Raw genomic sequence first — 26,426 nt, 5'->3', positions numbered from 1 at the left:
GGCAGCCCCGTGAGGAGAAGGATGCAGGAGAGAGCTGTGTGGTGATTAGTTTGGGTTAGTTTATGAATCGTTGTTCGTGAATAAAGAAATACAGCTTCCTGGCCCAGCGGTGTGTCCCCCAGTCTTTGTCTCTGTCTACCGCCGCAAAGCTAGCCCAGCCAGCTGGCGCCCCCAAAACTTAAACAACAATATTTTCTTTAATTTTTTATTATCTTCATTTATTTATAGAGTCAACCAGAAATTGAGAGAAAAAGGTGATAGGAAGAGAGACAGAGAGATGTTGTTTTCGCCAGGCTGGCTTCACGGGCAGGTAACACACGACCAGGAACTCATGCCTGGGTTGTACGCAGTATCTCTTTATTCATGCAGGACGCAGCACAGTCTATACCAAGCTAAGCTAAACTAAAGGTACCGTAAAACTCACAATGCTGTCTTTATATATACTTGCCAAGTAGGGTGGAAACAGGATGTGACATAGAGAGGGTGGAGAGAAAAGTGACTGGTGAAAATCAGGAGAGGATCAGGGTGTGACAAGGAGAGGGGGTGGAGCAGGCGAGAATTCTATCACTGAACCACTAATGCCCTGGAGGGAGGGTGGTGCTTGTTAACAGCGGTTATGTAAATAGAATGAAGTGGTTATGTAAATAGAATAGTGTTAAGCAGGGGGGATTTAAACCAAATGAAACAGAAGGGGTCTCATGCATACCAACAGAGAGACACCTGCAGCCCTGCCTCACCACTCTCAAAGCTTTCCTCCTGCAGATGGGGTCCAGGGTCTTAAACCTGGATCCTTGCGAATTGTAACATGTGCTCAACCAGGCACACTACCACCCAGTCCCAGCATGTAAGTTTATTTATCATCATCATTATTATTATTTTGCCTCCAGGGTTATCACTGGGTCTTGGTGCCTCCACTACAAATCCATTGCTTCTGGCAGCCATTTTTCCCATTTTTTTGTTGCCCTTGTCATTGTTCTTGCTGTTGCTATTGCTGTTGGACAGGACAGAGAGAAACTGAGAGAGGAGGGGAAGACAGAGGGGGAGATAAAGATAGACACCTGCAGACCTACTTCACCGCCTATGAAATGACCTCCCTACAGGTGGGGAGCCAGGGGCTCGAACCTGTATCCAAACACTAGTCCTTACACTTCACACCATATGCTTTGACCCACTGCACTACTGCCCGATCCCATAAGTTTTTTTTAAAAGGCTTTCTTTCTTTCTTTTTTAATTTTATTTATTTTCCCTTTTGTTGTCCTTGTTGTCTTTTTATTGTTGTTGTAGTTATTGTTGTTATGGATGTTGTCATTGTTAGATAGGACAGAGAGAAATGGAGAGAGGAGGGGAAGACAGAGAAGGTGAGAGAAAGCTAGACACCTGCAGACCTGCTTTGCTGCCTGTGGAGCGACTCCCCTGCAGGTGGGGAGCCGGGGGCTCGAACCAGGATCCTTATGCCAGTTCTTGTGCTTTGCGCCATGAGTGCTTAACCCGCTGTGCTGCCGCCTGACTCCCAAGTTTTTTTAATATCCCTCATTTTCATTGTTTTATAAATTGAGTTTTATTAAGTTATAAGCAGAGGGAAGTTCTTTTTTATATACATTTTTAAAGTATTTTATTTATTGATTGATGAGAAAGATAGGAGAGAGAAAAAAAACAGACATCTCTCTGGTACATGTACTGCCGGGGATTGAACTCAAGACCTCATGCTTGAGAGTCTTATGCTTTATCCACTGTGCCACGTCCTGGACTACTTTATATACATTTTATTTATCGATTTATTTTGGGATTAAAATAAAAGTTGAGAGGGCAAGGGGAAAGGGAGGGAGAAGGGGAGGGAAAGAGAGAAAGAGTGCTATAGCACTGCTTTACCATTCATGAAGCTTCCCCCTTGCAGGTAGGGACCAGGGTCTTGAACTCTGGTTCTTGCACACTGTAATGTGTAATCATTTTCATTTTTTTAGCCTTTGTACATTTCTGTATTTTTTATTTCTTTATTGGGAGATTAATGTTTTACAGTTGACAGTAAATATAATAGTTTGTACATGCATAACATTTCTCAGTTTTCCACATAACAATACAACCCCCACTAGGTCCTCTGTCATCCTATTCTAAGATCTGAAGTCCCCAACACCACCACCCCAGAGGCTTTTACTTTGGTACAATACACTAGCTCCAGTCCAAATTCTGCCTGTGAGTAAGATCATCCCGTATTCGTCCTACTGTTTCTGACTTACTTCACTTAATATGATTTCTTCAAGCTCCATCCAAGATGGAATGAAAATGGTGAATCACCATTTTTAATAGCTGAGTAGTATTCATTGTGCATGTATACCACGATTTACTCAGCCACTCATCTGTTGTTGGACACCTGGGTTGCTTCCAGATTTTGGCTATTGCAAATTGTGTATACACAAGTCTTTTTGGATGGGTATGTTGGGATCCTTAGGATATATCTCCAGGAGAGGAATTGCAGGACTATAGGGTAGGTCCATTTCTAGCCTTCTGAGAGTTCTCCAGATTGCTATCCACAGAGGTTGAACCAATTGACATTCCCACCAGCAGTGCAGGAGGGTTCCTTTGGCCCCACACCCTCTCCAGCATTTGCTGCTCTTACCTTTTCTGGTGTATGGCATTCTCACAGGAGTGAAGTGGTATCCCATTGTTGTCTTTATTTGAATTTTCTGACAATCAATGACTTGGAGCATTTTAAAAATATTTTTCTCAGCCTTTTGGATCTCTTCTGTGGTGAATATTCTGTCCATATCCTCTCCCCATTTTTGGATGGGGTCATTTGTTTTCTTGTTGTTGAGTCTGGCAAGCTATATATTTTGGTTATTAGCCTCTTGACCAATGTAAGGCATGTAAAGATCTTCTCCCACTCTGTGAGAGGTCTCTTTGTTTGGGTATTGGTTTCTTTTGCTGTGCAGAAGTGTTTTAATTTGATGTAGTCCCATTGGTTTATTCTTGCCTTATTCTTCTTTGTAATCGGAGTCGTTTCATTGAAGATGTCTTTAAAATTTATACAGAAAATAGTTGTGTCAGTATTTTCCTCTAAGTATCTGGTCTAACATCCAAGTCCTTGATCCACTTGGGATTTACTTTTGTGTTTGGTGAAATATAGTGGTTCATTTTCATTCTCTGCATGTTTCAACCCATTTTTTTCTGATACCATTTGTCAAAGAGACTACTTTCCCCATGTAATAGTCTAGGCACCTTTGTCAAAGATTAGGTGTCCATAGGTGTGGGGGCTTACTTCTGGGCTCTCAATTCTATTCCACTGGTCAGTGTGTCTATTTATGTTCCAGTACCAAGCAGTTTTGATGACAGTGGCCCTATAATACAATTTGAGATCTGGGAGGGTGATGCCTCCAGTTCTATTCTTTCCTCTCAAGATTGTTTTGGTAATTCTGGGTCATTTCTGTATCTTTTAATGTAGTGCCAGGGCCTCATACATTTTATACATCACTGTTCCTAGCTGCCAAGTTTTTTCATTCATTTAATTTGAGAGAAAGCAAGAGAAGCCACAGCATTGCCTCATAAGCCATGGAGCTTTTATCAGTATTGTAGCGTTCTCATGTGGTACCAAGACTTGAACTTCTCACATGGTAAGGTCCACACTCTATTGGATGAGCTATCTCCCAGCCCCATCTTCAGAGTGTTTTCTGTATGTCTGATTAGCCTTGAGAAAGTATGTTTGAATCTTATACTCGCTGGTGTCATTTATAGAAGACCCTGTAGCCTAACTATCTTCAAGACCTCGACATTTTTATTTTTCATTTAGAGCAATTAGGTAGATGATTAATTGTTTCCCAGTATTTTTTAAAGTTTAACTTCTCTGTGTTTTAGTAAGGTAATATATTTGTCAGCACTGTAATTATATTTTCTGAGACGTCTCAGGTAAATTTCTCATTACAGCTCTCAATTCTAGTCATACATTAGTAAAAATATTCTTCAAGTAGGATGTTCTCAATGCTGGTAAGCAATGGGCTTGCCACTTTTGAAAGGTATTACGTATCATCTTTTACCTCAGATTCTGGGTCAGACTTGTGATTGTTTGATGTTGTGCCAGGGACTGAACTAGGGCCTCACACATACATAATATTTCAAATCTGCCTTCCTAGCCTAATTTTTATTCTATGTCCTTTGGAAGAGGGAGAGACAGAAGGAGGAAGGGTGTGGAGAGGAAGGATCCCTAAATCTCTACGATCAGTGGAGTTTTCTTAGTGCTATCCATTGTGCTCCCATATCATGCTGGGAATTGAACCCAGAGTCTTATGCATGTAATGGCATGCACTTTATCTACTGAGCCATCACCTAGCCCCCATAGTTGTAATTTTTTATTTATTTATTTATTTATTTATTTATTTATTTATTTCCCCTTTTGTTGCCCTTGTTTTTTATTGTTGTGGTTATTATTATTGTTGTTGCTGCTATCATTGTTGTTGGATAGGACAGAGAGAAATGGAGAGAGGAGGGTAAGACGGAGGGGAGAGAAAGACAGACACCTGCAGACCTGCTTCACCACCTGTGAAGCGACTCCCCTGTAGGTGGGGAGCTGGGGCTCAAACCCAGATTCTTTGCCAGTCCTTGTGCTTTGTGCCATGTGCACTTAACCCACTGCACCACCACCCGGCTACCCATAGTTGTAATTTTTTATGTCATAAAACCTGAACAGATATTATATTTTTGCTGATCATATCTAAAATCAAACAGATTTTACTAAGAACTCCATCTCAACAGCCTTTCTCTTCACTGAAGAATGTTGTTGCCTTTACTCTTTTTCCTATTTTATTGTTAACAAATGTTTCTTCTAGCCAAATAAAAATAGAAATCCAGGTACATTTTAGTTTAGTCATTCATAAGCTGCTGTCACCTATGAGTGCATTCTCTTATGGTGGAAAAATATTGCCTACACTCTGTTCTTAAAATTTAGGAAAGAAAGCATATTAGTTGAAAAGAAAGTTAAGAATTATAATAAAATTGACTGAATCCAGTATATAAATTACAGTATAAGGTTACAGTAGAACTGAGTGAGAATAAAATACTTTGAAGATACCTTTTAATTAGTATATGTCATTTTATTGGATTTTTATTCTTTATGGTAATGATTGCTTGAAAGTTAGTTTAATTTTTAAAATATCTTGATGAAAAAACATTTCAGTCCAGACTCTTTGGTTGTAAAAGCACTGGTGAGAATGTATTGTGGAGGGGCCATGTGGTGGCACATCTGGTTGAGCACACATGTTACAGTGCTCAAGGACCCAGGTTCGAGCCCCCAGACCCCACCTGCAGGGGAAAGTTTCACAAGCGATGAAGCAGGTCTGGATGTGTCTCTCTCTTTCTTCTTCCCTATCTCCCATACCCTCTCAATTTTTGGCTGTCTCTATCCAATAAATAAAGATAATAATTTTTTTTTTTTAAAAAAGAATGTAGTGGGAGTCAGGCTGTAGCGCAGCGGTTTAAGCGCAGGTGGCGCAAAGCACAAGGACCGGCATAAGGATCCCGGTTCGAACCCCGGCTCCCCACCTGCAGGGGAGTCGCTTCACAGGCGGTGAAGCAGGTCTGCAGGTGTCTGTCTTTCTCTCCTCCTCTCTGTCTTCCCCTCCTCTCTCCATTTCTCTCTGTCCTATCCAACAATGACAACAACAATAATAACTACAACAATAAAACAACAAGGGCAACAAAAGGGAATAAATAAATAAAATAAATATAAAAAAATTTTAAAAATTTAAAAAAAATTTAAAAAAAGAATGTAGTGTGGACAGTCCTATAATCAAGCTTAATTAATGATTGTTTTATACTTCACTGAGAAGTAGGCATATGAAAATAAGCCTGCATTTCATTTCCCACCAACGTATGTATTTCCTGATTAAAGGATGCAGACTGTGTAATATCTGATTCCAGAGCTCTTATAACTACAGCCAGTAATTATCTTATCACTAACCAGTTGATCCAGGCTCCTTTGTCTAAGGAAATAATTTTGCATTGATTTGCTTTTATAATTGTCTTCACAACTAAGTAAATAATGAAAGGGTGCACACTCAATTTTATAGCAGTAAACTTTAATCTTGTGTAATAATTCATTATTGAAGAATTTCAGAGACATCAATCATTCATTTATCAAATCATCTCATCTCCATTCTTTCCCTGATAGTCCTTCTGTCACAAGTCTAATTAAGATTTTATTACCTCCCACCTGTATCACTGGAACTAACTCCTTGGTAATCTCCCTCCTGCTAGTCATTCCCCGAAATTATAGTTCATTTTATTTATTTATTTATTTATTTATGCCTTCAGGGCTATTGCTGGATCCCAGTGCCTGCACTACGAATCCACTGCTCCTGGAGGCCATTTTTCCTATATTGTTGCCCTTGTTGTTGATATTTTTATTGTTGCCATTGTTGTTGTTGATGGACAGGACAGAGAGAAATGGAGAGAGGAAGGGAAGACAGAGAGAGGGAGAGAAAGAGAGACACCTGCAGACCTGCTTCACTGACTGTGAAGCGACCCTGCTGCAGGTGGGGATCTAGGGGCTCGAACTGGGATCCTTATGCCGGTCCTGCACTTCTCACCAAGTGCACTTAACCCGCAGTGCTACCACCCAGACCCCTGTAAATTAGTATTTTTTTTAACAGAAGTGTTTGTTCAGTGGAGAATAGAGAATCCTTTCAACAGATAGTGCCGTAGGAGATAGCTCACCTATCTTTGCATGAAGTCTGGATTTAAAGGCCCAGCACTGCTGCAGCACCAAGAACAGCACAGTAGTCACCCATGGATGTAGAACTACTATGGTGTCTTTGCTTTTTCTGTCTCTCACTCTCAGAATTAAAAAAAATTTAAAAAGGATAAATATTTGGTCAGTGTGACTGTGTAGTACTATCACATGTGCACAAAGACTTTGGTTTCATTTCCTGGCACTGTATTAAAAACAAAAGCAGTCCATGCTGTGGCATACCTGGTAGAGTATACACATTACCATTCTTGAAGACATAGGTTCAAGCATACAGTTCCCATCTGCAAGGGGGGGCAGTTTCACGAGCAGTGGAGCAGTGTTCCAGATGTCTCTCTCACATCCTCCTACATTCTCTGTCTCTATCAAAAAAGAAAGAAAAATGTTATGTCAGAGATGGTGAATTTATTGTGCAAGGACCATGCCCAGTAGGTGACAAAAACAGTGCCAAAATAAGAACATTAGTATGGGCTAAAATGAACCATAATCATTAGCTACCTCAAACTATACTTAAAATTGACTCAGACTGGATCATAAACATAAATGTAAATGTCTAAGCTCTTAATAATCAGAAGGACTCCCAAGGATAAAATCTTTGTAACATGTGTAAAGGAAAGATTTCATTAAAAGAATGTCAAAGTCACAAACTAAAAAATTGTACTTCATCAGAATTAAAAATTTGCTTGTTGTAAGACAATTAAAAAACCAAAAAAGGAATGGTATTAGTATATATTTCTATTAACTTATAGCCTAATAAATCACTACTTAATCAGTATGAGAGGAGAAAATAGATTGACTGTCTCGAGCTTTTTAATGCACAGACTTTTGTTCTGAGTATATATACCTTTAATCTAAGCACTTAAGATTTCAAATTAAATATAGAAAAGAAAAAAAGGGGGTCGGGTGGTAGCACAGTGGGTTAAGTGCAGGTGGCGCAAAACACAAGGACCAGCCGGCGTAAGGATCCCAGTTTGAGCCCCCGGCTCCCCACCTGCAGGGGAGTCACTTCACAAGTGGTGAAACAGGTCTGCAGGTATCTATCTCTCTTACCCTCTCTGTCTTCCCCTCCTCTCTCCATTTCTCTGTGTCCTATCCAACAATGACATCAATAACTACAACAATAAAACAACCAGGGTGACAAAAGGGAATAAATAAAATAAATATTGAAAGAAAGAAAGAGAGAGAGAGAGAGACCAAAAAAGGCATACAACAGACTGGAGGAAGAAGTAAATGACTTATTTCCAGAATACATATGTAGAACTTTACAATTCAAGGGGCCAGGTGGTGGTGCCCCAGTAGAACACACAAATTACCACAGTGAGGACCTAGAGGCAGGCCCCCAGCCCCCTGCAGGGAGGAGCTTCACAAGTGGTGGAGCAGTGCTACAGGTGTTTCTCTTTCTATTCCTCCCTTCTCTCCCTATTTCTGTTTCTAAGAAACAATATGTTAACTATAGTGGGGGGGCTAAATAAATAAATATTATTACAAGTATAGAGATAAAGACAACTACCAGATGTTCTTACTCACCAGTGGAATATAGTTAACTAATAAGCAAACCTACAAAAAGAAGTATAGCCAAAAATATCTCTTAGATTCTGTAAATACTTTGGTGCTTATAAGAGAGAGTGGACACAGGGACTTAGGTAGAGGGTGCATCGAGTCACACACATTTATGGGTGTGAAACTATACCCTTGAAATCCTATACATTTATAGATTGGTATTAAAGCGTTAAAAATAGAGATAATATTTCAAAGGGGAAAAAAAAATGAACCACTGACCTCATGTGAAGACACATCAAGAAGATAGGTTATTGGTGGACCAGAAAAGGGTTTCTCACCAAACACCACATCTGCAGATACTATGAGCTTGGACTTCCTGTCCTCTACAGCTAGAAATTTCTACCTGCCTCTGGTATTCTGTTACTGCAACCTGCTTTAACTAAAATAGCTTCTTTGTAGGTGTAGTTGATTCTAAAACTTATACAGGAAGACACTAGAAAGGCAAAACAAATTTGAAGTAGAGTAGTTGGAAGATTTTCACTCCTGGATTGTGAGGCACTGCAAAGCACTAGCTGAGTCCCTTAAAAAAATTAAAAAAAAAAAAAAGGCTCTGCTGGCATTTTTGCGTGATGACCAAGGTGGCTAATATGACAACATTTGGGAAGCTGAAACTGTCAAGCTGTTTGGACTTCCTAATGATCCCCGGATGGGGACATGGAGGGGGCTTGCTCTTATACGTTTTGGTCTGACCTCCTGGAGTTGTTGAGTACCTAATGTATTTTAAAATCTGCTGCTTGAGCATCTTTTGCAGCAACAGGAAGTAGTTCCCCAGCCTGAGGGAGGCCCCTCATTTCAGAACTGTACTATAAACTTACTGTAGACAGATTGGCTGCTACAATGTTAGAGCTGGTGGAGGTCCCTTGAAAGTCTATCCCAGGGCTTTAAGAAAGTAGTTGCCTTAGTGCTTCCAACTTTTTTCCTTGAGGTAAATCTGTTGGGTTTGTTACTGCTTTGATATATCAAGATTCAGTGGAGTGGGAAAGACAGAGAGAAAGATGAGTTGAGTATTTAAAATTGAAATAAATTTAGTCTAAATGTTAAAATCTAGATATTATAAATATAATATGAAAAGTGAGCATTTAATAAAACAGTGATCCAAATCTAATACTTAAAAAATTATGTTTTCATAGGGAGATTTTATATTTAGAAAAAAAGTCTCAGAAATAAGAGTTTAAGGATTATTAAATTTTCTCACTGATGTTATTACCAAAAGCTCTGCGAAACACACAACATGTGAAATGAAGTATTTGGGCAATAGTAATCCCAAAGATAAAAATTAAAATCAAATAACAACTAAAAATGATCATAGCACTCATTTTACAGTAAATTATGAATGATTAATAGTCACATGGAGAGATGCTCAAACTCATTATCTTACAAATGTGAATCTTGAAAAAACAACAGTGGCAAAAGTTGATGAGTTTGTAGAGGTAATAGAATTCTAGTTATACTCTAGTGGGATACAAAATGGTGTAGCCATTTTGTCTCGCTTTATATCTTGCCACCTTCCAGACACCAAGTTGCAGCCACTATCATGAATCTACCCTGACTTCTCTGGGCAAACGACCTCACCAGTGTGTCCTAGAACCTCACTTCTCCAGAGCTCTGTCCAACTAGGGAAAAATAGAAACAGGCTGGGAGTACGGATCAACCTGCCAATGCTTATGTACAGTGGAACAGCAGTTACAGAAGTCAGAACTCCCACTTTCTGCATTCTAAAATCAGTTTTGATACAAACTCCCACTGGGGGAGAAGTGATAGGAGGAAGAGGAAAAGAGGGCTCTAATCCCAACTCCATCAGGATCCAGAGAGAGAGGGAGAAAAAGAGAGGGACATTTGGATGTAGTAATAAGGTTATGTGTGGCTTGGAGAGGAAAAGACAATGGAACCTAGAAGAAAAAGGGGGCAGCTATGTGCAAATGTAGACAGATAGTTGTAGAGATGATGATTAATCCATGTCTGCTACGTTAGGAGAACTGCTATGGCATGCAATGGAGGGATTGGGGATTCAGAACTCTGGTGGTGGGAATGGTATGGAATTATACTCCTGTTGACATGTAATTTTGTAAATTGATATTAAATCACTAATAAAATTTAAAGAAAAAGGAAAAAAAGGCCAATGTGGTATAGCCACTTTGAAAAACTGTCATTGTCATAAAGCCAAACGTACATTCACTATTTGACTCCTAGCAATTCCACTTTAATGTCTTAAACCAAGCAAAATTAAAATACACACCTGCCCAGAAATGTGTTCAAATGTCCCTAACAGTGTTGTTCATAAAAGCCAAAAACTGATGAGTGAATAAACAAATTGTGTGTCCATTCCATGGAATTATATTAGTAATGAAATGGAACAAAAATGGTAATATGCAAAAACATGGAGACCTTTGAAGTACTGTACTAAGAGAAGTCTTCCAGTTCATTATTTCAGCCTTTTCTAACTGTAGCTATAGTATTTTGGAAACATATTCACTTAAAGAGTGTGATCACTTAAAATTTCCTTTAACCAACAAGAACTTTTTCCTCTGATGCTCCTGCAAATTTATGTGTTCCTTTAAAATTTTTCCCATTGTTGATAAATAACTCCAAAAAACAAATGAACTGGAAATATTCTCTAATCAGATATTCTTCAAAACACTTTTTAAAAAATATTTATAAAAATTAAAGGAAACACTGACAAAAACCATAGGATAAGAGGGGTATAACTCCACACAATTCCCACCACTAGAACTCCATATCTCATCCCCTCCCCTGATAGCTTTCCTATTCTTTATCTCTCTGGAAGTATGGACCAAGGGTCATTATGGGGTGCAAAAGGTGGAAGGTCTGGCTTCTGTAATTGCTTCTACACTGAAACATGGGTGTTGGCAGTTCAATCCATACTCCCAGCCTTTCTCTCTCTTTCCCTAGTGGGGCAGGGCTCAGGTGAGGTGGGAGTACAGGGTATATTGGTGAGGTCCTCTGTCCAGGGAAGTCAGGTTGGCTTCATGGTGGCATCTACAACTTGGTGACTGAAAAAGAATGAAGACATAAAGCAGAACAAATTGTTTAATAGTCAGGAACCTAAAATTAAGAATATAGCACATAAGTTTTGGGCTCTCCATTTTGGAAAAAGCTAGTAGGTCTATTTTAGGTATATTCCAGGTGGTCTACGACTTTACTAATTTTTGCCTGAGGCTAACAGCTAACATACGGGTAGATCAGAGGTATTGTCTGGGGAGATGGTGTCACAGTTGGAAATGGGACTAGAAAGCTGGATGAGGGCAGAGAGTAGCTCCCAAATATGGAAAAGGTATGTAAGTGTTTTTTTGTTTTTTTTTAGATCTTTCTACTTGCTTGCTGTTTTGGGTCACTGCAAATTATTGTACACTTTTCCTTTAAGGTGTATATTATTTCCCCTAACTTATGAGTACATGTGCACATGTGTTCTGTCTCATGGGCCCTAATCTATATCTAAGTTCTGTGGCTTTGTTAGGAGGTGCACCACCTGCTTTGGGATTGAGGAATCCTATGAGCTAGGAACGGGGTTTCACCAGAGTGCTGGAGCTGATGGGTTGACATTCCATGCCTGGCTTCTCTGAACAGAATCCGAGTGAAACTTGTCGAGTTGGTATAGGTTGCATTTGATTGCATTTGATTTGGTTGAGCTCAGCTCAGTAGATGGCAGTATCAAATGGTATAGATCAAATTAAGCATGTAAGAAGATAAGCCATGCCCTGGAGTTTCCAGGACTGGGAGCATTATGAGTGTTATAGAGAATCTGGAGGGTTTTTGCTATCTTGGGGTTTAAGAAGGCAATAAATAGTTATTATTTTAACCAAGTTATTAGGAAATTTGGATCACTTTGAAAATCCCATGATTAGGATTTGCTGTACCATACAAGACCTTACCGTGATTTCTGCCATTTAATGCCATTTACCTATAGCTGTAACTTAAATAGTGACACAAGCATTTGCTTCTGGTCTCCCTGGTATAAGACGATAGGTGGTTTAATATTTTAGTTAAACAGTCATTATTAGAAATGTATTAGAAATTTGAGCCTACTGTTAAAATCCAATCAGGTTACCCATTCGAAATCTTAGGCACTTAGATTGAAGGAATATATACTCCTAGCTGGGGTCTATGCATAAAAAGTTTGAGAATTTCAATCTATTTTTCTCCTCACATATTGATTAAATATTAATTTATAAGATTATAAGTTAATAGGAGTGTATATTAACACTGTTTCCACCACCAGAAGTCTGTGTCCCTACCCCTACACTCCTATAGTGAAAAAACTCTACCATCTCCTGCCACCCAGAGTTTTTTATTTTGGTGACCTTTTTGAATAACATTACCCTGTTTTTGTCTGATTATTATTTTTTGTTTTGTTTGCTTTTGCTTATAGGTGATCTATATTCAAACATACAGTTTAGTGGTAGGAACAGATAAATAAAATGCCCCTTGTTTGTCCTGTCAGAGTCCAGTAAGCCCACTTTCAGAAATGAATTTAATCAATTTTTGACAGTCTCTTGAGTCTTGGTATAATTATATCCAGTGTTGTCAAGTTCAGGAGAGATGCATATACTTTAGGTGACAGACTGTACAAGTAGAGAATTGACATTTATTTTTGAAGATTGGTAGCGTGGTTTATCTTTATTGCTGAAACTTTAAAGCTATTCTACCTCTCCATGCAAAGTAGAAGACAAGGCCAATTTTTTTTATATATGCTTGAAAGGACCTTCAAGTCCTAAGTACTTCAACAGGTCTGAGGTTTTACACTGAATATACAAAGCAATCACTAAATGTAAGACTTGATAATGTACAAGTGATGGAAATAAAATCCTAAGGAAGGTGAAAATGTCTAGACTTAAAACCCAGTTCTACCACCTAATAGTTCCAGTGGTTTGTAACCTTGGAGGAGGAATGTTCAGTCTCCTTCAGTCTGTTTCTTTAGCGATAAAAATAGAAATAAGAATTTGTACATTTAGTTTTAAAAGTCAGTAGCTATGTTTTTGTTCCTGAATGTAGACATCTTTACCCTGCCATTTTTCTGCCTACCAAACCCATTTAAGGGAAAATATATATGCATTCCACTTTATCCTCTTAGCGTCTTACAGAAAGGAGGACTGGTTATTATCATATTACGATCCCTTTGTGATGACAGATAAAGAATCCTGAGGCAAAAAGAATTTACGGCTTTCTCAGAGTCTTCTGACTAGTTAGCCTGAAGGGTATCTCGCAAGCTCAGACCCAGAAAGGTTTCTACTGGATCATACTTCCATAACATTTTCATCAATATTAAGCATTTGATACTAATATAGGTAAATTACTTTCATGTCTCTAGATAATCAAACTTGAATTCAGCCCAAATTGGCTTGATGCAGTGCCCTTGCCATCTGTTTGTTTGATAGTTTCTGGTATTTTTTTTCAAAGCATCTTTTGCTGAAAGATAAAGAAATAGGCTATATAGATAGAAAAGATACAGCTTTTATCAGGTACTTTAACAATCTCTGTTGAGGGTATATAAGAATTTTGATCTTTGTGTCACATTTCTTAAATTTTGTACTAACATAGCGGATAAAAGAACTACCTTTGAATAGATTTTTTCCCAAAAAAATCTGGCTTCAGGCTGAAGGGATAGCTCATCAGGTAGAGTCCATGCCTTGCCACTTTTGAGCTTTCTGGGTTTGAGCCCTGGCACCACATGGGAGGCATTATGGCATGGGAAGAAGCCCTGTTGCTGTGATATTTCTCAGTGTGTGTATATATATATATCCCTTTAGCCCCCTGAGAAAAAGAGCAAACCTGAGCAGTGAAATCATACAAAAACAAGGCTGTGTTTCCACCAACCAAAAAAGAGACCTGGATTCAGTATATTTTCTTTTTTAAAAACAAATATTTTTATATTATTAGTAATTTAATAGTGATTTAAAAGGTATGAGGTAATAGGAGCATAGGGAGTATAGCTGCACACCACTCCCACCACCAAAGTTCTGTAGCTCCACCCCCAAGGATAACTGTCCTAGTTCTCCCAAGGTCTTAGGGATAGATGGGCTGCATTCTTTTTTTTTGCAAGTTTGTGTGCTTCAGTTCTCTATATCCCACATGAGTGAAACCATCTGATATCTTTCACTTCCTTACTTCCTCCACTAGCCAGAGTCACCTCCAGTGTCATCCATTTGGTCTCAAAGGACACAGCGTACTTTTTTTTAAATTGCCAGGTGGAGTATTCCATTGAGCAGATGTCCCATAACTTCTTTATCCATTCATCTGTCAGTGGGCACTTAAGCTGCTTCTATATTTTGGCTATTGTAAGTACTTCTTTTTTCTTTTTGTTCCTTCTTGTCTTCTTTTTTTTTTCTCCCCTTTTCCTCTTTTTGTTTTGTTATTGTTGTTGTAGTCTTCAACTTGTGCCCCCTCCACCCCCACAATTTTAAGCATGCTTTTCCAAATGGAATGTCAGAGCTACACACACCACTGCACACTACACAGAAGTTCCCCCAGTGCCCTGTGAGTTGGGGTACACATGGCAAACCAGACGTGTTCCCAGGTGAACTATCTCCCCGCTTAATACTTATTTCCTGCCTTTCCATTATAAAGCCAGTGAGTAAGCAGTTGAATCTGTAGTGTAACAGTACCTGACTGTTTTATTTTAAGATCAATTTTGTTGGATTACTGTTGCTTTATGATACTGTAAAATTCTAGTACTATAAGGTCACCACTCCCACCTCCAAACTTCCAGTACCATCTCTCTATCAAGGTCACCTGCTTGTCCCATCCCTCCACCCACTCCCCTACTCTGTCTGGTAACCACCATGTTTTTCACAGAGTGCAAGAGTTATTTTTACTGTGTTTTTTCTTGTCTGTTTTCTTTGGTTATTTATAATTTCACCCCTGAGTGAAAGTAACCAGTTTTTCCTTATTTTAAACAGTTACAGTAGAAAAATGAAAGTCCTTCAAATATGAGTGACAATTAAAAGTTTTTTTTATAAAACCTGTAATTATAGCTACTAATTAAATAATATAAGTGATAAAGAGCTTGTAGTGTTTTAAAAGGTGTATTTATCTGTATTAATTAATAAGAAAGGGAGAGAGACTGAAGCTCTGGCACATGCTGTGCTTGAAATCAAACTGGGGACCTGCCACTACAAGTCCTGCACTCTGTCTATCCCTGTAACATGTCCCAGTTGCACAGGCGATGTATTACTGAAGAATTGCCTGTTGCTTTTTTAGGCCATTCATTATTCTATTCTATTCTATTCTATTCTATTCTATTCTATTCTATTCTATTCTATTCTATTCTATTCTATTCTATTCTATTCTATTCTATTCTATTCTATTCTATTCTATTCTATTCTATTCGTCCTTCACCAATAGGGATAGTTCTACAGAGATGTTGCTATCTTACCAAAACTAGGCCTTTGCTCAGATTCAGTTCTTCCCCGCTTCATGGGGGAACTTCAGTGCTATGGGGTCTTTCCTTTTCTCTGTCTCTTTTATCTGAAAGAATTGGCCTGGAGTGGAGATAACTCTGTATCAACAAAATAATAATAATGATTAAAAACAAAAAAATAAGTTTCACATATTTAATACATTGGAATTTAATTATTCCTTAGTCCATTTTTTAATATTTTATTTACTTACTTAGGTAGAGATAGAGAGAAACTGAAATGGAAGGATATAGAGAGGGAGAGAGAAATAGAATCACATGCAATCAAATGCAATTACATCAACCCTGCTTCACTACTCATGAAGTGCTCCCCCTTTATGGTCCTTGCATTTTGTAACTTACTTGCTCTACCAAGTACACCACTGCCAAACCTCAGGTCACTTTATTTTTAATTAATTTATTTATATATTCCCTTTTGTTGCCCTTGTTGTAGCCTTGTTGTGGTTATTATTGTTGTTGTTGATGTCATTCGTTGTTGGATAGGACAGAGAAATGAAGAGAGGAGGGGAAGACATAGGGGGAGAGAAAGCAGGTCTGTACCTGCTTCACCACCTGTGAAGAGACTCCCCTGTAGGTGGGGAGCCGGGGGCTTGAACCAGGATCCTTACACTGGTCCTTGTGCTTTGCATCACCTGCGCTTAACCCACTGCACTACCACCCGACTCCCTCCCAAGTCACTTTTTATTGTTTTATTTCATGTCTGTTTTTCTAAATAGCTGTTGAATTTTTTTTTTAACTGAGTGATTTTATCACCTTTTTTCAAAAGCCTTGGGCAGAAGGTACAATGGTCTTCCTCTATACTATATTTTCTGGAACTCTTCTAGTTAAATGTAAATAATTAAAACTTCAGAAGAGTGGAAGGAAGGATTGCCAAGACAGTTAACGTCTTGTTAATTCAAGTTACAGAGTTAATTCAAGTACAGAAAGGAATGGAACTGCTGCTGTAAGAAACTGGCAACATGCTTCAGCACAACAAAGAATGTAGTCATTATTAAGGAGTATGAAATTACATGATTTAAAAAATGGATTGCTCTTTGTGGACAGAGTTTGCCTAACACTGAATTTTCTTATCAACTCAAGTGGGAAAGCAGTCCTCAGAGGCTTTTCCCTTATTCACAGTGGCACAGACCTGTTTCAGCACAGCCAAGTCCCAGGCCTGTACTGAAGCTAAGAGATGAGGATGAGACTGAGAGTCCTGGGCGGGAAACCGGAAATAGAACTGGAAAAGGAACATTAGTGTTCTTAATGCCCTTTGTTGGATGACTGCCATTATGGATCCCTGCTTTCCAGAAGAAGGGCTTTCTTCTGCCTAGTCACTCATTTCACATAATACTCTTTTTGGAATATAAAAATCTCGTTTTGAAATTTTTTACTAAAAAATATGCCACCTTATATATACTCAAATTGTGTTGCTACTGTAATTTAGCTGTGGAAATTAGATTGTCTGTTTATAGTTGACCACTAATATATATATATATTTTTAGCAATACAGATATATGTGTTCTTGCTTGTTTTTTAATTAACATATTTGATGATTATTATTATTATTGTAATGTGGCACCAGGGAATGAAATGAGGGCCTCAATTGCACAATGCCCCTGAGCAGCCTCCCTTACCCTCTTTCTTAGTCTTTTTCTTTCTTTCTTTCTTTCTTTCTTTCTTTCTTTCTTTCTTTCTTTCTTTCTCTCTTTCTTTCTTTCTCTCTTTCTCTCTCTCTTTCTCTCTTTCTCTCTTTCTCTCTTTCTTTCTTTCTATTTATTTATTTATTTGCCTCCAGGGTTATTGCTGGGACTCAGTATCTGAACTGTGAATCCACTGCTCCTGGAGGCCGTATTTTCCCATTTTTGTTGCCCTGGTTGTTGTTATTATTGTTGTTATTGTTGCTGTTGTTGTTAGATAGAACAGATAGAAATTAAGAGAGGAGGGGAAGACAGAAAGGGTGAGAGAAAGATAGACATCTGCAGACCTGCTTCATCGCTTGTGAAGCGATCCCCCTGCAGGTGGACCTGGAGGTTTGAACCTGGTCCATGCCGTGGAAGCTTAACTTTGTGTGCTACCACCCAGCCACCCCCCCCCCCCCACCCAGTTTTCTATTCCTTGATTTTTCAGGGAGAGATGGAGAATTGGAGAGGGAGAGTCAGAGGGAAAAATGACACCACAGCCTTGATCTACCACCATGCATGGAGTTCCCTGGTGTCGTCCATAGTGTTTCCATATGGTGCTGGGGCTCAAAACCAAGCCCTCACACACAGTTATACACCCTACAACTAAGATACTATCTAGTCACAGACTTTATATGTGTTTATTTCTTACTGAGTGAAGTGCTGTTTTACAAGACTATTGTCTTGAATATGGTTTCTCTTCTTTCCAAATATGGAATATGTACTAACCTACCTCACTCTCCAGCAAAGTGCCTTTCTCTTCCACTGTGGATCATTGTGTCCCTTCCTGCCTTTTAACCTTTCCCCTTAGTGACCTCAGATCTGCAGGTACAGACCCAGGGTTTATTTGTGTTTCACCCTGTCTTTTCACTTGATTAAAAAAAATTAAGGTTTATAGCAAAATTGATTGGAAAGTATTGAAAGTTCCAATATACTCCCTACATACATAACAGTTTTTACAATCAAAGAAACTAATGTTGCTACATCATTATCAATTAAATTCCTCTGTTTGAACTGGAGTTAAATTTTTCCTTTGTACATTCTATGAGTTTTGACAAAGGCAGAGCAACAGTTGCTTCACTAAGACAGTATCTTAAAGAATACTTTGACTGCTCTTAAATTCCCCCCTGTTCTCCACCTGTACACCCTCTCTACAATTCCTTGCAGCCACTAGTCTTTTTAATACCACTATGGCTTTTTACCTTTTCGAGGATATCAACATAGTAGAGTTTACATAGTACCTGTTGTATTTGTTTGCTTGCTTGTTTGTTTTTTTTTTTCTGGGGAAATATTTTCCTGCTAACTTTAGGTGACACATGGAATCATACTTGAATTTCTTTCACCTCTGAGGTTAAAATATTATCTTTCCATTATAAATGAGAAATTGCAAGAAACTTTTAACTCCACTACTCCTAATTTTGTACACAGGATCCTCTTGTCTCCTCATCTGTGTATTAGAGAAGATGGTGCCCACATTACAGGGTTTTTAGTAGTATTAGTCAAAGTGAGTTATGTTAAGTTTCTAGCACAACAGCTATATCACATCTTTAAATGTTAGTTTCTTTCTTTCCTGAAACCCCGTAAGTAGAATTTTTTTTCATATACTCATGTGCTATATGAGTTCTTCACTGAAACTACCTGTGTAGATGTTAACAACTTGGGAGGAGATGTAGCTCACTGGTAGAATGTACACATTTCCTACCTGAGGCTCTTGATTCAATCTTATAAGAACAAGAAAGGCAGAACAAATAGTATCATGAATGACAGAGCAGTGCCCTAGTCTTTTTCTCATACAAATAAACGTTCTATATTTCTTCTCAGATTTGCATATCCTAAACTCAGTGAAAGTTTCCTAAGCATTTTAAAATTATAGTCAGTCATTTCAAGAGACATATTCTTTTTTCTTTTCTTTTTTTTTTTGCCTTCAGGGTTATTGCTGGGGCTCTGTGCCAGCATTATGAATCCACTTGCTCCTGGAGGATATTTTCCCCCTTTTGTTGCCCTTGTTTTTTATTGTTGTTGTTGTTATTGTTGTTGTCTTCATTGTTGGATAAGACAGAGAGAAATGGAGAGTGGAGGGGAAGAAGGGGAGAGAAAGACAAACACCTGCAGACTTGCATCACTGCATGTGAAACGACCCCCCAGATGAGGAGCTGGGGGTTTGAACCAGGATCCTTAAGCTTTTCCTTGTGCTTTGTGCCATGGGCACTTAACCCTCTGCTTTAAGACATATATTTCAGATTTTCTTCTTTAAATTTACAAATTTTTGTACCTTAATGTCACTGTTTCCAGACATCATCATCATCTTTTTTTAATGAAAGAATGATTAATTCTGTGTCCCTTTCATTAATCAAAGCTCTTTCTAGTTGAAAAAAAATCTTATATGAAGGCTGGCATAATCTAAATATTTTTTATCATTTTTGATGAATCATCTGGGAAAAGTTAATTCAGGGACTGCTTTCACATTAATAAATTCTTTTCCAAAGAATTTCAGTCACTTTTGGTATAGCTTACCACATTGCCAGAAGCACAAGTGACTAATGCAGGGTTGTATCTTAAAGACAGGAGAAGTAGAATTGCCAGTTCTGACTATGCTGTGCCATGCAAAGACCACACAGATTCCCATGTGTATCTGAGTCATCTGATTTTTGTCTAAGTTGGTATTTATCTTAGACCCTGATATTGGCCCTGTTAAAACTAAGGCAGATTTTAATGCAGTCCTTCGGTTAGAGCTACCTGTGAAGTAAGAGTGGGTGCTGTAGTCCTTTTTCAAGTATTAATCATTCACTTTAAGCTTTTCACGTCATCCATATTTTTATTATTTATTTTCCCTTTGTTGCCCTTGTTTTATTGTTGTAGTTATTATTATTGTTGTTGATGTCATTATTGTTGGATAGGACAGAGAGAAATGGAGAGAGATGGGGAAGACAGAGAGAGGGAGAGAAAAATAGATCCTGCAGACCTGCTTCACTGCTCCTGAAGCAACCTTCCCTGCAGGTGGGGAGCCAGGGTTCGAACCAGGATCATTATGGTGGCCCTTGTGCTTCATGCCACATGTGCTTATTAACTTGCTGCACTACCACCCATCCCCTGTCATCCACATTTTTATTCTACATTCACATTACATTCTAAAGCAATATCTTTCTTTTTTTATTTGAGCTAATGTTGATTCAGAAGACTATATGTGAGCCATTTCACCTCTTTACATTGTGTGTCACCTCACCACACCACACTCAACACCAAGGTGTGAATTCCAACCCCCCCCCCCACCAAGGTATTTTGTCCTCTTCCTTTTATCTTGCCCCACCCACGCTACCCTTTTGGTAGCCTGGATTCTATTTCAGAGTCTCAGGATTTATTTTTACATCTGGCTTTGTCTTCTCCTTTGCTGTATTTATTTATTTTATAATCCACAAATGAGATCATCCAACGTTTTCTTTCTCCTTCTGACTTATTTCCTTTAGTAGAACTCCCTTTAGCTCCATCCACGTGGCCAAAGGGAAGGTCTCATCTTTTCTTGCAGCTGAGTAGTAAGTATTCCTTTGTGTGTATGAATTTACCTTTTTTTTACCTGCATTTGTAAGTATTGATCAATTTATGTTCTTCATAATTTAATAATAGATTACTTTTCAGAATCATCATAAATTCTTTCTACTTAGATTGGTATAAATCATTGGTGGGCTACCTCCCTGGTGATTGGACTCTGCATGGCTAAATTTTCTGAGTAACTGGATTCAAGCTCTTAAAATATTAAAATGTTTTCAACTAGACTTATCTTAGAAGGCATATTGCCTTAAAGGTATACCCAAAAGTCATACTACAATCTCTTAAGTTCCCTCAAAATTATCATATTTAGATTTTTTAAATTTTTCTTTAAGTTAACTTTGTAGCAAGAAAGCAAATATTTTTCCGTAACGTTTGTTACTATCTCAGGAAGTGTGCTAACATTTGTCAACTGTGTATCATGTACCAGATAACAAACTTGTCTCATAATATCCCTTTCTTCTCCAAAGTCTGTTCCTTCCCTGCATTCTTATCTAGTCGGCCATTCCATTTTCAGTTCTTTCAACAAATTAAAAAGCAGTCTTTCAAAATAAATCTAGAGACAATTGGAGACTTCAATATTAGAATTTAATTGAAATTGTGGTGATATGAGATAATATAATATAGAGGAGCAATGAGTATGAGTTGCTTCTAGTATATTTTTCTTTTTAAATAAAAGCATACCTAATAGTATTTTGAAAACTACTGGTAGACTTTATCATTCTCTCGCATGCTAACCGTACTTAAAGAGAATCAGGACACAACAAGCCATCCTGCAAGATTTCCATTTGCACTCTTTTATTCCCTGAGCTCGCACTGCCAAAGCTTTCAAAGCTATCATGCCTGATAGACAAATTGGGGAGGAAGGGAAATGGAACAAGAGTTTCATTTTATCTGTGCCTCACCTATTTTCCCTTTAACAAGTGACCTTGATGAGTCTGTAAAATCTTCTCTTTAGTAGAAAAATGGCAGACCCAATATTTAGCTGGCTTTTGCTTATGAAGGTTAAACAGATTATAGAGAAATAGCAGTGCTTTCAGACTGCTTAGCATGAAATATCGAGTGATCTAGAGGGAGATGCAAGAGTGATGGTATTGCTGCTGCAAATAATTGCAGAAGACACTTGTGAGTATTACACAGTAAATCTGCACCTTCCGTCGGCACTCATTTAAGGGGAGGCTTCCTCTGAATAGCGCATTGGCAACACATGTCTAATAGGTGCATTCATTTTAATATGCTCATTCACTGAATAGGCCTGATTAATTAGTACATGTCACCATCTGGTCCTTAGTGAGACTATTCATTTTTTAAATGTTGAAATTGCAGGGAATGGTGCACACCAATTATAATCCTTTTAACTGGATTGTGTTGGTATAAAGTATATGTGTAGGAGGACTTGATTGGAATTCAGCTTGCATCCAAGGGTACACACATCAGCCTGAAGTCAATTAGAACAAAGAAAGTCATGAGATGAGCGAAATTAAAGAAGAGCTGTCCTTTTCTGAATGTGCTGGCTCTGGTCATGTAACTGGATGTTCTCTCCTTTTGTTTCTATTTTTCCTCACCCTTGTCTTGATTGTCCTCCCATCTTTTGTTTATTTTGGGTTCCACTTCTCTCTCATCATCCATTTTTGTCTGTTTTGCTTTTTTCTTTCTTGTGTGTTCAACTCCTCTCCACTCATTCTAGTCACAAAAAAGTTGGATAAATTTCTACACTTCTACAATGATACAATAGAATCTTAGCTCAATGTATCTTAGGGGAAAAAAAGTTCTGTTTAGCAAACTTTGGGGGGGTAATTATAAGCTTGAGCTCTTTAAACCTAAAATATTTTCAGTTGGAATAATCAGTTGGTGTTTATATGACCTACATTTTAGTTTATAATTTAATTTTTATTAGTGACTTAATAGTAGTTTAGAAGATTATAAAATTACAGGGCTGTTTTCCCATACCCACCACCAAATCTCTATGCCCCCACCCAGTTGATAACTACTATGGTTCTAGAAGTCTTAGAGTCAGTTTGCTAGTCAGCTACTTTGTTTTTTGCAGGTTCATCTTTCAGTTCCCTGTATCCCACATATTAGTAAAACCATCCAGTAGCTGTCTTTCACCTCCTTGCTTATTTCACTAAGCATAATTTCCTCTAGTTCCACCCATGTTGTCCCAAAAGACACAGTAGCATCTTTTTAAATTACATAGTATTCCATTGAGTATATGTCCCATAATTTCTTTATTCAGTCAATTGTTGATAGATGCTTCTGTTTCCTTTGCTATTGTAACTAATGCAACTGTGATCACAGAGATGTGTATTTCCCTTCAAATTTGTGTTTACACATTCTTTGGATATATGCCTCAGAGTGATATTGACTAATCATAAGGTATTTTCAACAGTTGGGGTATTTTTTTTTCTCCTTTTGTCTACCATTGTTTATTTTCCAGATTTACTGTAGTGATTCTTTTTTTTTCTTTTGGGGGGAGTAATGTTTTACAGTCAACAGTAAATACAATAGTTTGTACATGGATAACACTTCCCAGTTTTCCACATAACAGTACAACCCCCACTAGGACCTCTGCTGTCATGTTCTAGACTATAATGATTCTTTTATGTTCAGATTTTTTGAAATAATGAAATCATTTCTATGACTATGTTTTTTATCATTGGAACTGCGTATGTATGCTAGAGCTGAATGATGTTCTCTTCTCTCTCTTGCTCTCATTCTCTTCACTGATCTGTCACATAAAAATAAATACATAAACCTTTTTTTAAAAAAAAAAGAATAAAGAGTCTGTAAGTGAGACCTAAGGTTCTTTCCTTCTTTGTCTAGTTTCCAGCTGTGCTCTGATAATAGCTATAATCTTGCCAGATAACTATTCATAGAGAAGAGTTATTTAATTGTTTGAAGCTATGAAAGGACTCTTACTGCAATTTCATGTCTACTGTTATTAAATTTGTTTGAATGATTCAAATTGGCATTTTAACCCAGATTTGCATTTCATAATGTTTTGAATTGATTATAAATTTTAGAGAAGACCTTAAATATATTTTTGTTACCAAACAAGTTCATTGCATTAAATGTGTGTGTGTGTGTCTGTGTGTGTGTGTGTGTGTTTGTACACAACTTAATCTGTGTACAAGAAGGCCTAAAAGGATGAAGTATATTTAGATTTGTTTTGGGGCTTCATTTGTTGGTTTGATTATCTTTGATTTCTGGTTGATGTTATAAACTAGTAAGCAAATTTTCATTCCTTTTTTTTTCTTTTCTTAACCAAATATCTTTTTTTTAATTTATTTTTTTATTTAAGAAAGGATAAATTAACAAAACCATAGGGTAGGAGGGGTACAACTCCACACAATTCCCACCACCCAATCTCCATATCCCACCCCCTCCCCTGATAGCTTTCCCATTCTCTATCCCTCTGGGAGCATGGACCCAGGGTCATTGTGGGTTGCAGAAGGTGGAAGGTCTGGCTTCTGTAATTGCTTCCCCACTGAACATGGACATTGACTGGTTGGTCCATACTCCCAGTCTGCCTCTCTCTTTCCCTAGTAGGGTGGGTCTCTGGGGAAGCGGAGCTCCAGGACACATTCATATCTCAAAATGTGATTCCTTGATCAGCTGGTAACTGTTTTTAATTTATAGAGAATCTCCATATTGTCTTCTATAGAGACCAGTCCAATTTACATTCCTTCCAAGAGTGCATGAGGTTTCACTTTTATCCACATCCTAGACAACACTTTTTTTATCTCTTGTTGTCTTGATAATAGCTATTGTAACAGCTGTGCAGAATTCTCACTGTGATTTTGATTTGCATTTCCCTGATGATTAGTGAATGAGCGTCTTTTCCTGTACCTGTTAGCCATTTGAACATCTTCTTTGGAAAAATATCTGCTTAACTCTTCTACCCTGTTTCAAATTCAATTTTGTTGTTGTTTCCAATTAAATTATATGAGTTCTTTGTATATATATATTTGAATGCTCATCCTTTTTCTGATATATGGTTAGCAAGTGTTTACTCTCATTTCATAGACCGACTCCCTTTTTTGTTGGTCATTTCTTTTGCTTCATAGAGGCTTTTGGTTTGGTGCCCACTTGTATTTTTTTTTTTGCTTTGTTATTTGTGGTTTGAGCTTCATATTAAATAATACTAAAATAATATTTGTCTCAACATTTAGGAATTTATAGTTTCAAGTCTTAATGTTTAAAATTTTTATCCATTTTAAATTTATTTTTGTGTATAGTACTAAATAGGAATCATGTTTCATTTGCATTGAATCAGAAAAGAAAATAGTCATTATTTGTAGATTATATAATTTTACATGAAAAATGAATAAATGAATTCAGTGAAGTTTCAGGATATAAAATAAATATACAGAAATCAGTTGCATGTCTGTACACTTAAAATATCTGAAAAAGGAAATAAATTATCCTATTCACAATAGCAGCAGAAATAATAAAAATGCTTAGGAGTAAATTATAGTAGTATGTTTGGTACCAGCTTAGATTAGAAACTCAAATACATATGTACATTTTTAATCTTGTAATCATATGCTGTGTTTTGTTAGTAAGCATCCATTGCAGTGATCTAACATATGCTTATATTATTTTAAATAGAAGTATTGCTTTCAGTTTGATAGTAAAGCTATTTTGGCAAACTTATAGACCCTTAAAAATACATCCTTGATCCCAATTTTAAAGACATTTTTAAATGTACTTTGAGCTATTACTTATTTAATACCATTGTAAAAATATTTATTTACTAGAATAGGTTCTCCAGATGCCCCTACCAGGACAGACTGGTAGGGGCATTATTCAAGTTTGTTATAGAATATCTCTTTTTATTTCTTACCATACAGGCCTTTTTAAAAAAAATTATCTTTATTTATCTATTGGATAGAGACAGCCAGAAATTGAGAGGGAAAGGGGTGATAGAGAGGGAGAGAGACAGAGAGACACCTGCAGCACTACTTCACTTGTGAAGCTTGCCCCCTGCAGGTGGGGATCGGGGGCTCGAACCTGGGTCGTTAGGCACTGTAACATGTGCACTCAACCAGGTATGCCACCACCTAGCCCTTATAGTATCTCTTTGATTAAAAAAGCAATAAATCCATGCTTCTTTGAAGTATTGTTTAATTTGGACTTAATTAAATTAGAAATATTTTCCCTTTAAATGTCTGAATTATAACTATTTGAGCTGGGGAAGACAGCATAATGGCTATGCAAAAGAGTCTTGTGCCTGAGGCTCTGAGGTCCCAGGTTCAATCCCCAGCACCACCATAAGCCAGAACTGAACAATGCTCTGGTTCTCCCCCCCCATATATATTATTTAAAATAAAATATTTACAAAATAATAAATAAATTATAAATTATTTAGAAAGAATACTACCCATTGTTTTCTTTATCTGGGGAAGGTAAATCTTGGTTTGGTTGGAAAGACAACAGTACTTACCAGATATACAAATCATACAGGATAATAAAAACCTCCAGAAATGACAGAGTGGTA

The 26,426-nt window shown here is 37.6% G+C and overlaps 1 protein-coding gene across 9 annotated transcripts in view; it reads left to right on the top strand.

The window, feature by feature from the left end:
* PEAK1 (pseudopodium enriched atypical kinase 1) overlaps positions 1–26,426 on the top strand; it is a 303,174-nt gene that overhangs the window by 174,079 nt on the left and 102,669 nt on the right. The window contains exon 1 of one of the 9 annotated variants that reach the window (XM_060174719.1): positions 709–844. The exons of the other annotated variants lie outside the window; for them this stretch is intronic. The gene's annotated coding sequence lies outside the window, so the exon portion shown is untranslated. Of the gene's footprint in view, positions 1–708; positions 845–26,426 lie in introns of those variants that run through there. 9 annotated transcript variants of the gene reach the window in all.

Source organism: Erinaceus europaeus, chromosome 16 (genome assembly GCF_950295315.1).
Source record: "Erinaceus europaeus chromosome 16, mEriEur2.1, whole genome shotgun sequence".
Lineage (NCBI taxonomy): Eukaryota > Metazoa > Chordata > Mammalia > Eulipotyphla > Erinaceidae > Erinaceus > Erinaceus europaeus.
Note: the sequence above shows the minus strand (reverse complement) of the source record. Positions and strands in the feature narration are given on the sequence as shown.